Source organism: Acinonyx jubatus, chromosome B1, assembly GCF_027475565.1.
Source record: "Acinonyx jubatus isolate Ajub_Pintada_27869175 chromosome B1, VMU_Ajub_asm_v1.0, whole genome shotgun sequence".
In the NCBI taxonomy this organism is placed as follows: Eukaryota; Metazoa; Chordata; class Mammalia; order Carnivora; family Felidae; genus Acinonyx; species Acinonyx jubatus.
The window spans coordinates 18,218,642-18,236,215 of record NC_069382.1 but is presented as its reverse complement, the minus strand read 5'-3'; the positions used below and the strand labels follow the sequence as shown (position 1 = coordinate 18,236,215).

The 17,574-nt window shown below is 37.9% G+C and overlaps 1 long non-coding RNA gene across 4 annotated transcripts in view; it reads right to left on the bottom strand.

Annotated features, from left to right (window-relative positions):
- Positions 1–7,684, bottom strand: part of LOC113604651 (uncharacterized) — a 124,913-nt gene extending 117,229 nt beyond the window's left edge. For 2 of the 4 annotated variants that reach the window (XR_008295859.1, XR_008295858.1), the window contains exon 1: positions 7,588–7,629. This is a non-coding gene — a long non-coding RNA (uncharacterized LOC113604651). Of the gene's footprint in view, positions 1–4,574; positions 4,654–7,587 lie in introns of all 4 variants that reach the window. The other 2 variants (XR_003426645.2, XR_008295860.1) reach the window with 2 other exon arrangements.
- Between the last annotated feature and the right edge of the window lie 9,890 nt (positions 7,685–17,574).

The following is a 17,574-nucleotide window of genomic DNA, read 5'->3' as shown; positions in this document are numbered from 1 at the left end:
TCTGTCCTTATGTTTGCTGGCCCTGGCTGGGTAGGTTCTGAATTACAAGGCAGTTCCTATGCTTTCTACCCTGTGCCCCAGAATTAATCTTAATCCTGCCCCCACTTCCCTCTGTGATATTCTGACAGAATTAGTGTTGGCACCAATTCTTGTGCCTCAGACACAGTAGGCACACTTAGGTATGGGTTGAATGGACTTGAATCTCACTGCCTTGTATCATACTGCTCCCTCATAAGGAAATTTTGAAAACACATATAAACTGGTTTGATTATGGCTTCCTATAATGTTGCTCTTCTTTCCCCCAACTTTCTAACACAACTAACCAAGGAAGGGCATTTTCAACAATGATGGCCCATGCTGACAGTACTGCTCACCACAATGACATCAGAGAACCCAAGTCAAGTATGAAGTTTGAAAACATTTCCCCCCCAAATGGATATTTCTCCAAAGACAAAGAATATCCCCACCACTTTAGACTCACTGGTTACCCATCATGATTGCATTTCAGCAGTATTTAATGCCTTCATCCAAAGGGGACTACAGGCAGAATTGATAGGCTAATTGCAGAGGATAGTTCTGTAAAGATGGGTTAATAGATATAACCACTTTAATGCCACCACTTCCAGATTTCTGACAACAGCACCAGCAGACCAGGTTTGTTCTGGGAGGTTTCAAATAATGTGGAAATATGCACATACTAAAAAGGGACTGCTGAATGAAGCCAGGATGAGAGGATAAAGAGAAGGGGGAGAAAAGGAAATCACCCTTTACTGAGCACTTCCTCTATGTCAGGCAGTTTATATACATTAATTCTCATAAAGTCCTAGAAATCACTACCAGTCTCCTTATTATGTTGGTAAGATAACTAAACTTAGATATTTCCCCCAGCTCATTAAACAGTGTATTTCTGCATACACTTTAACAGGCTTGTTAAATAGGTGCACTGTGTGTACCTTGTGATGGTGGTCAGACTCGAATCCCAAGTCCCTTGTCCTTCTGCCATAGCCTCCTGAATACATAAATGGTGTTATGTTGCTATGTATACTATTAGGAAATAGGTGCCAAACAGTGTGGGACTCTTCCAGCCTTGTATACAAGGCCATTGCTACTATTTTATAAGAAAGTATATTTGTTCTTCAATATTTAATCCACGAAGCTGAGATGAAAAATAAAAATACATCAAATATTACACACTGGGATCTAGTCAGATTCCAGCCTACAGCACACATTTGAATGGAAACTGAAAGGAACCCAGAAAACTAGAGTAATTCTCTAAAACTTAAAAGAATTTTTGGATTAAAAAGGACTATATGCGGATTAGCTTCATGAATTTCTAATCCAACAACTGAGCAGCTAGTCCAACACCCTTGTTTTCTAGACTCAGAAACTGAGGATCTGAGAAGTGAAATAATTTGCCTTAATATTCAGTTGTTATCTGCCACACACATCTGTTTTTCAAAGCAGACTTCCCGAGGATATCAAGGTGCCCTTCCATAATTGTGGGACCACCTCTGCAAGCTATCATTATGAAGATTAATTATTTGTTTAACACTGATGGATCTGGCACTGTACCAGGCATAAAGAATATGTGCTTAGGGCTCAAGAGACACACAACCTAAATCAGAAAGACAAATAGATGTCTTAAGAGCTCAAAGGGTGATTAGAACCTTGAAGTGTAAGTCACCATGTTCACATTTATTTAAAAAAAAAAAAAAAAGTCATTCTCCCCTTTCATTGCCTTAACAGCTCATAAATAGCAGTGAGACGGGTAGGACAACAATAAGAGCATTTGTGAAACTGCATGCAATTGCTTGAGAATATTATTCATTTTAGTGAGTTTATTACTGGACAGCTGTTTACAAATTTAGAAGCAGATTGGTCCATGGATGAATGAATTTTGGTTGAAGAAACAGGAACATGAGGAGCTTGTGAGGTCCTTGCTGATAATATTCATACTAACCAATGTTCCATAATATCCCACAGGGAGCAGTTGGATTTTTCCACATCAGTTGATTAGCGGTAAATATTGTCAGAATTATCATGACAATGTAAAGGATATAAAACCTATCTTTAGGGACACCAAAAGCTCAGGAGTTCATATGAAGCCAGAAGGAAAAAAAAAAAAAGTTTTCAGACTTTAGTGTTGAAATGCAGGTTTAAAAATCCGTTAAACTACTGTTTGCTTGTCATAACTAGGTTATATTCATGTGGCCTATAGTAATGTCAAAACAAGGTCTCAGAAGAACCATTTTTTTAAAAATGTTATAAGCATAGATTTGTAATCATTAGAACTGATTTCAATTCCTAGCTCCACCTCTTATATATATGACTTGGGCAAGCGACTTAAACTTGATGAGACTCAATGTCCCATTGTAGGAAATAGGAATGATAATACCAATATCTTAGAGTTATTTTTAGGCTAAAAAGAAATGCCAGCATAATGCTTAGCACAACATAGGTACTCAATAAATAGTAATACAGTTTATTATGTTTCTCACTTACGAGCCTTCATGAGTTTAGGAGTGCTCCCCTCATAGAGACTTAAAGATGTGGTTCTTTGTCATGTACACAAAGAAAGGAGTGCCTACTTTGAAACCAAATAAACATAAACCCAAACAATGTATTAAAATTTCAAAAGGTTTAAATTCACTGAACCTCAGCTTTCTCATTGAAAAAAATGGAATAATGAAACATAACTCAGAAAGCAGTTGTAAAAAATAAAAAATATATATATATTACATGTGAGTAAAGGACCTAGAACATTATACTGATTTTAAAAAATGTTACTTACACATACATTACTTAATAGACCACATTTTACTGTAACTACTTGTCTATTACATCTATGCTACTGTAAATATTTAGAGGAAATCTGCTGTTTTTTCATCTCCAAAGTCCCAGTGTCTGAGTAGTAATTGGTTATTAATTTTACAGAGTGAATAAATGTATATTTTACTTATTACTCAAAAGTGACCACTAGAAGAGCTTTTAATATTACAATAAAATTTGACAGACTATAGGATGTTTGCATTTTAGTTCATAAGAAGACAGCCCTTACTTAAAAGAATTTCTTCAATGAAAGAAAAGAAAGAACAGTAACTGGAAAAAATAAATATATCCAGACCCCTGACTGGTCATCAGTTCATCTAATCATTAATTCAAATATGCTGCATGCAAGACATTGCGTAAGACCTTAGAGATAGAATAATAAGACAGGTTTTGCCCACATGGAGTTCCAGAACAGTGGAGAACATAGATACTAGTCAAACAACTGTCAAAATAAATGTAAAATTACTACTGTGATAATTGCTATGAACAATGAGGTTAGAATGCCATGGAAGCATATGTAGAAGAATTATCAAATGGGACTTTTTCTCCTTTTGTCTCCAAGTTTCACCAAGGTCCTCTCAGTTGATAATTACATGGATGATGAGTGATTACATCTTCAAAGAAGGAACAGGTAACCCAAAAGTCTCTATCGATCTTAATCATCTACCTCAAGGCCACATAAGAGAGGGCTAGAAAATAAAACTAAAGGAAGATGCATTTAAAGAGAGAATTCCTTGAATGGAATTCACAGGAGTAAAAGCACTGTGGTATTTTTCCATCACCATTCCTGCTCCCCACAAATTCAAGTAAAATACCTGTCCCCATGGTGACTGGGGTTACCTGCACTAGAAAACGTGAATGTCATTCCAGGCATTGGTGTTAAGCTATGAAAAGTCATGGGCACTCTTCATACGCTTACAAGAAGACAGCACTAGCGAGCTTCACTGGCATCCTTGAGAGTCTCAGGGCTTCTTTGAAGCTGTAACTAGTGACTGAGTCTTGACAGTAAAACACTGAATGTGGGAGGATAGAGAAGAAGCAAGCTGGACTGCCAGCAACAGAGTTCTTGTCAATGGAGTGGACACTGTGTAGCTAAGTTTGCTTCACGCTGGAGCATCTCTGAGATGGTTGATTTTAAGTGTCAACCTGACTGGATCACAGGATGCCCAGATATTGGGCTAAACATTATTTCATTATTTCTGTGAGGGAGTTCCTTGATGAGATTAGCATTTAAATCAGTAGGCTGAGTAAAACAAATGGGTGGGCATCATCCAGTCTGTGCAAGCCTGCATAGAAAGAAAAGGCAGAGCAAGTGAGGTTTTTTCTCTCCACGCCTGACTGCTGAGCTGCAACGCTGCTCCTCTCCGAACCTCAGACTGGGAATTTTATTAGCAACTACTCTGGTTCCCAAGCCTTCAGGGTCAGATTGAACTACACCATTGGCTTTCCTGGTCTCCAGCTTGCAGATGGCATTTCATAAGATTTAGTTAGCCTCTATAATCATGTGAGCCAATTCCTTATAAAAAATCTCAGTCTTCCTCATTAAATAGATACAGCTATATAGATACACAGAGATATGAATGTGGATACATAGATACAGATTCTGTTGGTCTGTTTGTCTAGAGCACTCTGACTGATTCAATCCCACCTTCAGGGATGGAGGTGGGCTTTAGGGCAGGAGTTGAGAGGAATTATCAAATGATTATATAGAAAGAAAACGGCATCCAGTGAGGTCAATAACTTACCATCTTTTCCCTCAGCAGTTACTCCTCCTTTCCGGTGCCCAATATTGTTTGGTTCAGTTTTGTTTCTTAGAGAAGAGAGCTAATTATTTGAGATAAAATACACATTAAATATAGATCTCTTTGTAAGATAAAGTAGTTGGAGAAAAAGCTAGACATGGGGCCACAGAGGAAAATGATTCATTAGTGATTTCCACCCACAGCAGGATGAAAACAGGGTACAGAGTTGAAAAGAGAAAATGGGTAAGTGGAAACGAGGAGGTCAATTCTAAATGAATGTTTTATCGATAAAGAAAATTATCCCAATTGTCCAAATGATTTCTCAAAAAAAAAAGTCAAACATTGATTCATGATACTCAGTGAAAATACTCTTGGTCTCATTAGTTTGGAAATTGATTTTTTAAAAAACTTGCTTTTTTAAATTTAATTTACAAAGTACATGATCATACATTATCTAATCCACTCTTAAAATAAATATGGAGTGACCAGGTAGAGCCCATTGGAAACTCTCACTTGCCCAAAATAAAAGGGAGCAGCAGGGAGTGAGGGTAGTAAGAATTCATCTCTAAAGCAAAGAATTTCTCTGGATTGCTCTCTCCACTGATGACCTTGAAGTTCTCCAAAAAAGAACACCTTTGAAAAGGCTGAGTTCTATTCTTGGCAGTTCCGCTTGTAAGAATTCCCTAAGATCGCGGCCCTCTTCTGGCACAAGAAACGGCTCTCCGACAGTGGTATCACTAGGCATCCTGATTTCTGAGTGGCCTGTTTCATATCTACAGAAGTTCCTTCCAATTCGCTGCCTTGGGTGATTTCCCAAGATATGGTGTATAAATAGTGTTAGTTTCTTGTACCAATTTATTTATTGATTAGCTCTCCCACAGGTGAGGAAATGGGAAACCATTATAGGCATATATAAAATCTGACAACTAGCCTACTTGGACAGAATTTTGCACAGCAATCTGCTTCACTGCTCACACCTGCATAGCTGTGTCATACATTTAAGAAATCTAAATCATTTCCACCACAGGCACATCATAGCACAGTGTACAACTTCAAGCTCCTTTATCAGGAAAGCTAATTACATTCTCTTATTAAGTTCACACACTGTATTTCTACACTGTGTCTTTAATATATGAGTATCATTTTCTTTCCTCCCTCTATTTTGTGAATGGGTTGTGGCCTGGAGATATATTCTTAGTTCTGTCCTTCTCTTTCTCCCTACAACATGCCTTCTTCTCCTATTCACAAATCTATTCTCACAAGCCTAGCCATCAGCAGTAACTCCTCCTTCCCTGGGTCCACTCTACCCCTAGAAGCTTCCTCTTTAATCACTTTCCCCGTGTCCTTGGGCAGCTCTGTGGAGTCCTTAAACTTCTACACTTCACGTTTTTTATTCCCACCTAGAAGGAAAGTTGAAAGCAAAGAGTGACATGTGATTAATCACATGCAAATTCATGCATGTCTTTTCTTTTCCCCAAAGCATTCTTTTATGGAGCGATCACAGATTTTTAAACTGAAGGCATGATAGCAACTTAAGTGTCACTGTTACATTATCTAAAAAAAAAATGTATCGATTGAGCACAGGCTATGTATGCTCAATATGGTAATGAGGACACAGATTAAAGCAAGCAAGAAATAAAAATTATGCACAAGGAACTTTATTGTATGAGTTGCAGATAAACTATCACAAGAAGTATCATATAAGTAGCATAGGATAAACCTCAGGAGAGGTCTAAAAGAGGTCTACGGAGTATTGAGGAAAGAATACTGAAATAAAGTGGATCAAGGTATTCTTTAGAAAAAGGATGTATTTGAGATTGATGAAATGATTAGTAAAGGAGACAGAGATACTGAGAGGTTGGGGAAGTCACTCCAGAGAGAAATCAGGAGCAAAGACACATGCAGATACACAGAGTTACTGGGGAAGAGCCAATAACCAATTTTGGATAAATATTAAAATAATTGAGTGTAGAGAGTATGATGGGGTCACTTATGTCAAGTAGTGACATAAAGATTCAGGACGGCAGCCAAGGGCGATGAGCTGAGAAACAGACACTGCTAAAATCAGAACACGCTGACAGTACCAAGAACTGCTAATTAACAAGGCCAAGAGAACGTGGAAGAACCAAGAACTGTTAATCACCAGAACCAGAAGAGGCCTGAAATGGCTAACGACTGATTAAACTCCTTCAAGAAGGCAGGATTTCTGCAGCAAGCTCTCTGATTTTCCAGGTGCTGACTCTTCCACATCTGACCACGTACGAAAGGCCAACTGCCACTGAACGCCCTGCGGGGCTGACCACGGAACATAATCAGCAGTTAAGTGCTGACAGCTGATGCAGAGCAGACGGAGTCCTCATTTCAGCTGTGTGCTCACCGACTGATTTTCCCTTTGGTTTGTTCACTTCTTACACTTGTACTTTGTTTATTATGTGGCTTTGTATTGTATGTCTTGTGTATGCGTAGGAAGCCAAGTGAAAGGAGTTCGGAATCCCAAGCCTGTTACAATTGTATGAACCCTGCTTTATGAGTGAATAAGCTAACATCGTGGAAAGACACAACGTGTGTAGTGTCTTTATAGCACGCTCGTGACGTGGAGCAAAGCATACAGCAAAAATGGTCACTGGAACTGTGTCATGGAGACCCAAGTGTGCACGAACAAGGGTTTCATAAAATTGACAGACGGTGATAACCAGTGAAGGTGCTAGAAGAGAAAAGTGGCATGATCGAAATGTATCAATCACCCCATTAATATGAATATGTTAGCCCCCGTTTTTCTATCCAGGATACTTTCCCCGGCCCCCACTGGATGCCTGAAACCCCAGATAGCACCGAGCCCTCTATATATTCTTTTTTTCCCTATACACACACCCCTATGATAAAGTTTAATTTATAAATGAGGCACAGGAAGAGATTAACAATAGATAACGATAAAATAGAATTATAACAATATACACATAAAAGTTTTATGAATGTGGCTTCTCTCGCTCAACATATCTTACAATACTGTACTCACCTTCTCATATTAACGAGTCACGGTAAAACGCTTACATGAAGAGATGACGCAGTAAAGACGCAAGCGCTGCAATGCGCAGCGTCTGGCTACTGTGGACGTCATGACGCTGCGTCAGGAGGAGGAGCCTCGGCTTCGGAGCAGGCTTGGCGCGTCAGGAGGGGGAGCCTCGGCGTGAGACCCGGGCTTGGCGGCTGGGGATTAAAAGCAAAGAAAGCTGAACCACAAACGAGGGGACTACCCTACCCCTAAGAAAAAATAATCATTACGGTAAACAGATTTTACCAACGTTCCAGTAGAATAGGTTTGTTGTTGGGAAGCATAACGTTACAGTTAACAACCCAAAGTCCTTCCTGACAGGATATGTGCATTACTAATTTATAATGATTATAGTGTGGGAATATTGACTTAACATCGCAAACTCCCTGAACATAATGTGAATGTTTTACGATTCAGAGAGAATTTCAGATACTTGCAGGTTTTCTGAGTCACTATTGGCAGTAGCGGTTCTTTACAAGTTAACCAGGGCAGTTTCATGGAGTAGTTTAGAAAAAATATCTATGGCAATCATTTTCTTTTTTTCTTTTTTGAATTTTTTTAAATGTTTATTTTTGAGGTAGAGCGCTGGCAGGGGAGGGGCAGAGAGAGAGAGCGAGGGAGACACAGAATCCGAAGCAGGCTCCAGGCTTTGAGCTGTCAGCACAGAGCCCCACTTGGGGCTGCAACTCATGAACTCCGAGATCATGACCTGAGCTGAAGTCTGACACTTAAACCCAATGAGCTACCCTGGAGCCCCAATCATTTTCTTTTTTGTAAGTATTAGCCAACAACTGCAGCAGGATCAAATTCTAGATACAATTCAGTTATGCAGACATAAAATTTTAATTTTCCCATACTTCAACTCAATTTAGGCTGGTTCCGCATAGCTTAGCTTCTCCTAACGTGCAAAAGACCTGAATCGTGTTACTTCAAGGTAACACAATCATTTCTGGTTAAAAATTTAGACGCTTCGGGTAAACATTTAAACAAACTTAGTATTTTAGTTTCTCATGATTAAAAATTTAAACTTTGTATCTGGACCGTTTCCCACTTTTAAAGACACCTCCCTTTTTCTCTTAGAATTTGTCCAAGAGCCAAAGGATTATAAGAGGACATGCATGTTGGGGACGAAGATACTGACCTTGAGTAATTGCTGCCACCCCAGCCCAACCACAAGATGTCTAAACTCAGTTATTTTTGAGTTTTCCTTCTTTAACACTATTGCCTCTGCTGCTAATGTCTTGGGACATCGCTTCTCTTGGCACATGAACTATACTATGATGCTACTGGGACCTTTGTCACAACTATCCCAAAAGGCAGCATCTCCTGGCATGAATACTGCTGCTTAATTTTCAAAAATTTTCTGAGGATCTGCAGAATATCTCTGTGCCCCCCCTGGAGACAAAGGAGTATTGGGAGGCTTTCTCTTCTCTGCCTAAAAACACCACGCAGGCGTTCCTGATCGCTGCAGCTGCTCATGTTGGTGCTGGGTCCTCTGTAAGGTAGGAGCCTCAGAGCACACACCTTTGCTGTTATTGTCATAGATTCCATGGTTTCCTCTTCCCTGCACCAGGCAAGGGAGCAAAAGTGCCCTGGCAACCTCTGTAGTCCAGATCCATATCCACTAAATTCTTTCCTCTCCCATCCCAGAAAAACTTGTTATTTTCTTTGTTTTGTCGTGGAACTCTGTCCTTACATCATACCCTGTATCCTTCCATAGTCTCTGACATATACCAAGAGCTTGATATTCTTAGACTTCCTAAATGTGGCTCTTGATATTTAAAAGGAAACGTAGTAAATGGGTGATGGGTATTAAGGAGGGCACTCGTGATGAGCACTGGGTGTTGTATAGAAGTGATAATTCACTAAATTCTACATCTGCAACTAATATTACACTGTATGTTAGCTAACTGAAATTTAAATAAAAGCTCGGGAAAAATGAAAGGAAACTTAGGATTCAGAAAACTCCATTTTCTCTCAAGTGCTTGGCTCTTGGAATTGAAAACCTAGTTTTCAAGACTAGTGTTTCATATCTGTTCCCTTTTAAAGTTTATTTTGAAAGTCAAAGCTGAGTTACGGTGTATGTGTTATTGATGTTTATTTCCCCAAGGAAAGCATATACAGAAAACTGTTGACATTGTTTGACCAATAAGCTTAAGGATAAGGATAAAGTTACAAAAAATTATACAGCTTACTAGAAAATTATCATACCTATATATAGATATCATGACCCATATATGGGTATATTAGCGTGCTCAGCCTGCCACAACAACATACCACAGACTGAGTGGCTTAAACAACAAAAATTTATGTTCTTATAATTCTGGAAGCTAGAAGTCCAAGATCAAGGTGCCATCAGGGTTCCTCTGATAAGGCTTCTCTCTCTGGCTTGTAGAAGGCCACTGTCTGGTTATGTTCTCACGTAGCCCTTTTTTTGTGCATACACAGAGAGATAGAGGGAGCCCTCTGGTGTCTCTTCCTTATCCTTGTTTCCTCAATTAATCTTAATTATTTCCTTAGTCTCCCTATCTTCAAATACAGCCACATTGAGGGTTAGAACTTCAATATATGCATTTTGGAAGGGACATATAATTCAATCCATACAGTGAGTAATAAATTACTTAAATTAATTGTTCCCAAATAATTTGTGATGAATCAATCATTCTTATCTTTCTTCTAAAGAGGAAAACTTCTAACCCAGTGCAGTGATTTAAGGATACCTGGAGGTGTCCCTAGCATACTTTTTAAAAATGGCTTAGCAGGTTCCTCCCATTCAAGGACTCGAAGTCATTAGGGAAAGAAGCAGGAAAGGAGATTAAAGGAGAAGCAAGTAATTTGGCTCATCTTCTCTCTGAGTCCTAGCATGAATGGAGAAAGAAGTTACTTCTGAATGAATGAATAGTAATGCAAGTGACAGTGATAGTGTAAAAGTTAGATTCAAGGCTAAACTATTTTAATAATCAAGGGGTGAGAAATGATAATTATGTGACACGATAAGAGGTGTTAACACTACCATGACAATCATATTGCAGTAATATAACTGTATCAGTTCAACATGTTGCAACCTTAAACTTACACAATTTTAAATGTCAAATATATTTCAATTCACAAAGTAAATAAAACATATGAATTTAAAAAAAGTAACCAAGAGGCCTCAAAATAGAATGACTTTTAAAAATCTTTATTTTTTTTCCCCCAAAAGTGTCTACTCATAATTTAACATACTGCAGCCCATGGGCCAAATCTGGCCCACTTCCTGTTTCTGCATGACCTGCAAGTAAAAAATGATTTTTATATTTTTAAAGTGTTGAAAAAAAATCAAAAGAGTAATATTTGTGACACGTGAAAATTACATGAAATTCAAATTGTAGTGTTCACACAAATAAACTTCTGTTGGAGCACAGCCACCCTCAGGCATTGATGTATTATCTATGGCAGGGCTGAGTAGTTGTGACAAAGACTGAAAGGACCCATGAAGCCTGAAGTGTTTACTTTGTGACCCTTAATGGGAACCATTTAATGATCTTTGGTGTAACTAGTTCAGACTAGTAAAGCAGCCATACCCCCTGAATCCTCCAGGGACCCTGCTCAGAGGAGCATCACCAAGGTCAATACAGGGGCAAACCTTGCTCTGGGCTTGTCCAGCTGGCAAGGAGTGTGAATGTGGTGCAGTTACTTTTATTTATTCATTGCTGTGAATTTTGCTGATTGGCCTCTCCAAACTGCAGGAGACAGAGATAAAGGTAGTCAGTAGCCGGCAAGCCATGTGGTCTGTCGAAACTCTATTTCTAATGGAAAGTAAACCAAACCTCAGCTCTTTATATTGACTCTCTAGTGCATCTTTATTCTCAACTCTGACCCTGACCTTCTACCTCCATACATTGAATTTTTATTCTCACAAAGGATGGGATAAAAAGAGACATATAATTTAAAATACAAAAATGTGATTTAGTTGTTTATTTCTAAACATTATGGTGTCTCTAAAGTACTCTTATGAGGTAAACTGAGAAAAATAATCTTATAGTTTGCATTCGGAGCCTTAAGAAGCTAGTTCTAAAAATGACATTTTCTTTGTTTTGATACTATTAACTGATACTTCAAGGGTTTTTATCAATCCAGAACTTTCTTCCCTCCCACAAGTGCTTCCATGCAACTCTTCAATATGTGTTCACTCTATAGAAAGACACCCGAAGATTATTAAAGTAAAACTATTTTAATGAGTTTATGCTTCCATAGGATTATGTCAGATAAGAACTGAGTTCATTGTCTTATTCCACCTCCAAGTCTGGCTTCAGGTGATACTGGACTGGAAATACTAATAATCTTATTTTTTCTTGATAATTCTCATTAGTTATGCTTTAGTCCAACATGCGTTTAATTTGATTTAATAAAGACACTAAATAGAATAGTACATCAGAGAGTTGCACTCCCTTGTTACTGATCCATACAAAACCAAAATAAATGAGAGCACATCTACCATTAAAATAAGCCCTACAGCTATAAGTCAAGGTTAAATTATTACTAATTTATATTTTATATTTCCTAGATTTGCGTAGAAAAAGATTAATCATCTTCCTGTAAGGGTAGGAAACATTTCCCTTCTTCCCTTCTAGGTTCTTTGCCTGGACTAATAACTGACAAAAGATAGATTAACAGGAGAAAAGGAGTTTAATTTCGCACATGTGGGTGCCCCATAAAAAAATATAACACTCAAAGATGTGACCAAAGCAGGCAGCTTTTACATCTTTTGAATAAAGAAACAAATTTGTAAAGAATTGACAAGACAAAGCAATTTGGGCTTTGAGGCAGTAAATTAGTGAAGAAGTAACAAGATTTGTTTACACAGGCTTCTCCACCTTAAATTCCCTGTCTTTGGTGATAAGAATGCCTCTACCTCTGGTACAGGGAGGGTACCTTTCACATTGGAGACTTATTTCCTGCTTTCAGGGCTCTGAAGGAGGGCCACAATGTCCTTGTACCTACTGTGTCTCAAGTAACTAACTCAGAATAATCTGTAAGACAAAGGCATATTTTCGGGGAGTATTTTCTGCTGGCTTCCATTGTTCTACATAAGTATTAGCTTTCGCTACTTTATGATTCTTGCTTCTGTCGTCTGGTGTAAGAATCTGGGATTCATATCCTTCAGTGTATAAAGCTGAGCGTCCACATGCGTTTTTTTGCAGCAACTAAGGAATGATATCCAGTAACTCTCTTGCAGCGGAAAAAGCAACTATATTGTTAATTATTTTAAATGCAGTACTCCAAAATATGCTTCTCCATGATCAAAATGATATGAAACAACAAAACTTGGAAAACAAAAATAACAGAACTGTTAAATGTTAACGCAAGGGGTGTTTTAGAGATTATCTACTCTGAGATTTGGCAAAGTGCAGCTTGCAGGTGAAATCCAGCCTTGACCATTTGTTTACAGATTGTCTGTGGCTGCTTTTTCAGTAACAACAGAGTTGAGTAGTAGCAATGAAGACGAAGACCGTATGATCTGTAAAGCTGAAAATACTTACTACCTGGACGTTTGCAGGCAATGTTTGCCAACCAGTAATCGGGTCCAGCTCCTCTCATTGTGTGGCTACCGAGGTCAGGCGAGGTTAAGAGTACAAAAAAGGCAGCAGATCCCACATCTCTTGTCTCACAAGCACGAGCCTCAAAAGATGAAAGATTAAGGTGAAACTCCTTTCCTATTAATTCAATAACAGTCTAAATTCTTGTCTTCTCAGACCAATTACTCGCTGCCCCTGAAAATATATGTCTTGCACTTTTATGATTATGCCACTGTTCATACCTTCCATCTATTTAGAATGTCATTTCTCCCTTCCTTTCTGTCTGGAAAACTCCTACTTATTCTGTAAGGCCCAATTAAATGTCATATCATCTCACTAGCTTCCCTTGATCTCCCTAAGCAGAAATAGGGGCTGTCATTTATATTCTTACAGCAATTTATGTGTACCATTTAAAAACTATAATATGTCAAATTGACACACTCAAGGAAGAGTGAGTAATGCCACAGAACTGTACAGCTATAAATGGTTAAGATGGAAAGTTTTATGTCATGTATATTTTACCACTATAACAAAAAGGGGGAAAAAGAAGAAAGAGTGAGCCTTGCTCAGGTACCATTCTGGGATTCTGGTATGCACGTTGTGGGACCCAGCATTAGTAGTAAATATCATTAGTGTCTACCTTGTTCAAGATTTTTTTTCTGTAGCCTGAATGCCAAATGCTGAGTATATTCTTCCATATGTAAATATATATGTATATGTGTATATATACATAGAGAGAGAGAGAGAGAGAATGTAAAATTGTTCTGTTCTAGCATTAACCACCATCCACTCTAGCAAGAATAAGCTACTTAAGATATCTATTTGTGAAAGCTCACTCTCAATCTTTACCTTCCATCCATCCATGTTATCACTGATCTTTATTTGCATCCTATGCTAGACGGATCCCCTCTCTAAAGAATATCTGTTGAGGTAGGAATGACTGGCTTCCTAGTTGAAGGATTATACAACAGTCATAGACTCCTCATTCTCTCTCTCAGAAGTTGGCAGTTCACATTTAGAAGAAAGAGGTGACTGTTTTAATTATAAGGTAAACCGTCCTGGTTATTTCTGTCCTCATTGGTAGTGGTACAAGTTTGAACAAGTACAAAAGTATAATTCTTCTGCATTTCTGTAAATGCCTCCTGCTGACCCAGAACGAATATTTGTTTGCCCAACTATCATACAAAAAAATCTTATCACTGAGAATTCTGAACTCTGTTATTTCCTGTGTTTTCCTTCAATATTATCTCCTGGTAGAATTAATGGACAAAAAGAAAGAAAATAGAAGGTGCTTCTATGAGAATTCCTTGGTAAGCAATTTCATGCCTACCTTCAAAAGAGTTATTTATATACACATGATAGTGGTTGTCTGTTTAAGGATCTGCCTGCTCCTGCACGTTTAACGTGTATGTCTGCTGATACTAAGATTTACTCACCTTTAAATCCTCACACGTAACATGGGGCCAGACACATAATAGTTGAACATTGAAAATCTAACTATATAAAGGATAAAAGAAGTCAACTGCTTTAGAAATTGGTCTTACCTAAGAACATTTGCAGATTAAATCCCGGGCATCTAATCAACTGGACAATTTGCCAAATTATGTATTTAGGGAACATAAATAAAAAGCATCAAAAGATGAATTGAAGTAGACTAACAAACTTGTGAAACAAATACTCCCTGTCAGTAGTGATCAAAGAAATGCAAATGAACTGTTTCTTGTAATGTGAATACTGCTCCTGGTTTAAGGTAGTATATTTTTTCTTTTTAATTTTTTTTTTTTTAATTTACATCCAAAGTAGCATATAGTGCAACAATGATTTCAGGAGTAGATTCCTTAATGCCCCTTACCCATTTAGCCCATTCCCCCCCCACACACCACTTCCAGTAACCCTCTGTTTGTTCTCCATATTTATGAGTTTCTTACGTTTTGCCCCCCTCCCCGTTTTTATATTATTTTTGTTTCCCTTCCCTTATGTTCATCTGTTTTGTCTCTTCAAGTCCTCATATGAGTGAAGTCCTATGATTTTTTGTCTTTCTCTGACTGACTAATTTCACTTAGCATAATACCCTCCAGTTCCATCCACATAGTTGCAAATGGCAAGATTTCATTCTTTTTGATCACCAAGTAATACTCCATTGTGTATATATGCCACATCTTCTTTATCCATTCATCCATCCATGGACAGAGAGTATGGGCTCTTTCCATACTTTGGCTATTGTTGATAGTGCTGCTATAAACATGGGGGTGCATGTGTCCCTTTGAAACAGCACACCTGTATCCCGTGGCTAAATGCCTAGTAGTGCAATTGCTAGGTCATAGGGTAGTTCTATTTTTAGTTTTTTGAGGAACCTCCATGCTGTTTTCCAGAGTGGCTGAACCAGGTTGCATTCCCAAAGGTAGTATATTTTAATGTATATCTATTTACTATAAACTAGTCAAACTTAAAAAAAAAATAATTTGACTAAATCTATCAGAAACCCTCAATCCAATGATGTCATCTCTGAAAAATCTATTCTAAAGAAATAACGTATAAAAACTTCATGGATGTGGTGCCTGGGAGGCTCAGTCAGTTGGGCGGCCAACTCTTGATTTCTCAGCCTCATGCTGACAGCACAGGTCAGGTCATGTTCAGGTCATGATTTCTCAGCCTCATGCTGACAGCACAGAGACTGTTTGGGATTCTCTCTCTCTCTCTCTCTCTCTCTCTCTCTCTTTCTCTCTCTCTTTCTACCCCTCTGCACTCATGCTGTCAAAATAGATAAAAAATATTAAAAAATTAAAAAATAACTTCTTGCACAAGGCATTCAGCTTGGTGTTATTTATAATAGAAAATCTTGGGAGCCCGTTAAATATGAAAATTGCCCCAATGGTTAAATAAACTATGGTATATTTATTCAATAATAGTGTTTAAAACAAGTGTTTAAAATAAGTTGGAATCAGGATTAAATATGTAGTGGAGTAAAAAAAAATCAACCATCATAGTGATCACAAATATGTAACATAAAAAAACAAGACATACAGAGCAGAAAGAACAAAAGAATGAAAAGAAAGACAACACTGAAATAAATGTGACAAAAACAATGAGTGGCTTTCTTTGGTTTATTTAAATATTCTGTTTTTCTTTCCTTCTTTGTTTCTAAATTTGTTCTAATCATCTTCCATAACATATTTATTGAGAAAAAAAATATTTTTTTAATGTTTATTTATTTTTGAGAGAGAGACAGAGCATGAGCAGGGGAGGAGCAGAGAGAGAGAGATACAGAACTCCAAGCAGGCTTCAGACTCTGTGCTGTCAGCAGAGAGCCCAACGTGGGGCTCGAACCCACAAATGGTGAGATCATAACCTGAGCCAAAGTCAGACGCCTAACCAACTGAGCTACCCAGGCGCCCCAAGGGAGAAGCATAATTTAAAAAATATTTTCAAGGGGTAGTTGGAAGGCTCAATCAGTTAAGCGTCCAACTCTTGATTTTGGCTCAGTGTTGTAAACTGACGGTTCCTGAGTTCAGGCCCCACATATAGCTCCATGGTGTGAGCACTGAGCCTGCTTGGGATTCTCTCTTTCTCTTCCCCTCTCCTTCTGCTCCTCCCCGCTCACATTCTCTCCCTCTCTCTGTCTCTCTCTCTCAAAATAAACTTTTAAAAAATAGTTTTAAAGTATTATCAAATACTCTAACTACTGTAGTGTGTGAGTGATTAAGGAGGTTAGATATTTAGCTACTTAATACTTCATTCAAGATCAATTACTCTAATACCTGGAGGAAGGCTAAAACATTTTATGGCTGTTTCTTTAGTTTGCCAAGTTTGCTCTTTAAATTCAGTTTGCTGTTATTGCCATGTACTAATTATGCCAACTTGGGAATGTTGTATATGTTATAGCATTTCTGAGTGTCCATTTCCTCATGTGTAAAATGGCATTAATGCTACTACTAACAATAATAATGACTCCATAAAGATTTTGTGGGGTTTTAGAGGAGATAACAAAGATAATACTGAGAACTGGTACTTAAAAATGTTAGTTCTTTTCTTCCCACATGAATCTCTCTCTGATATCTGATAGCACAAACTGCCATCACATTCCACAATTGAGCTGCCTACCATATAGCCACTTGGTTAAAATTGGGAAAACCACCAACCAGCGTTGCATGAGACAGTAAATTGCATTTGCTTGAAGCTGAGGTAACAAGCATCAGTTAGAATAAGACAAGAAATTTTTTTTTATCTAATCTTACGGAAATTATATGCTCTTAGGAAAAGCTTTAAATAGCTTTTGGAATGAAACACACCATTTCTAATAGGATCCAAATACTATTAAATGTGTTAGACTGTTTCAAGAATAATGGTACAAGTACATTTTGGAAAAAATATGAGTCTTGTTAATATGCTAATT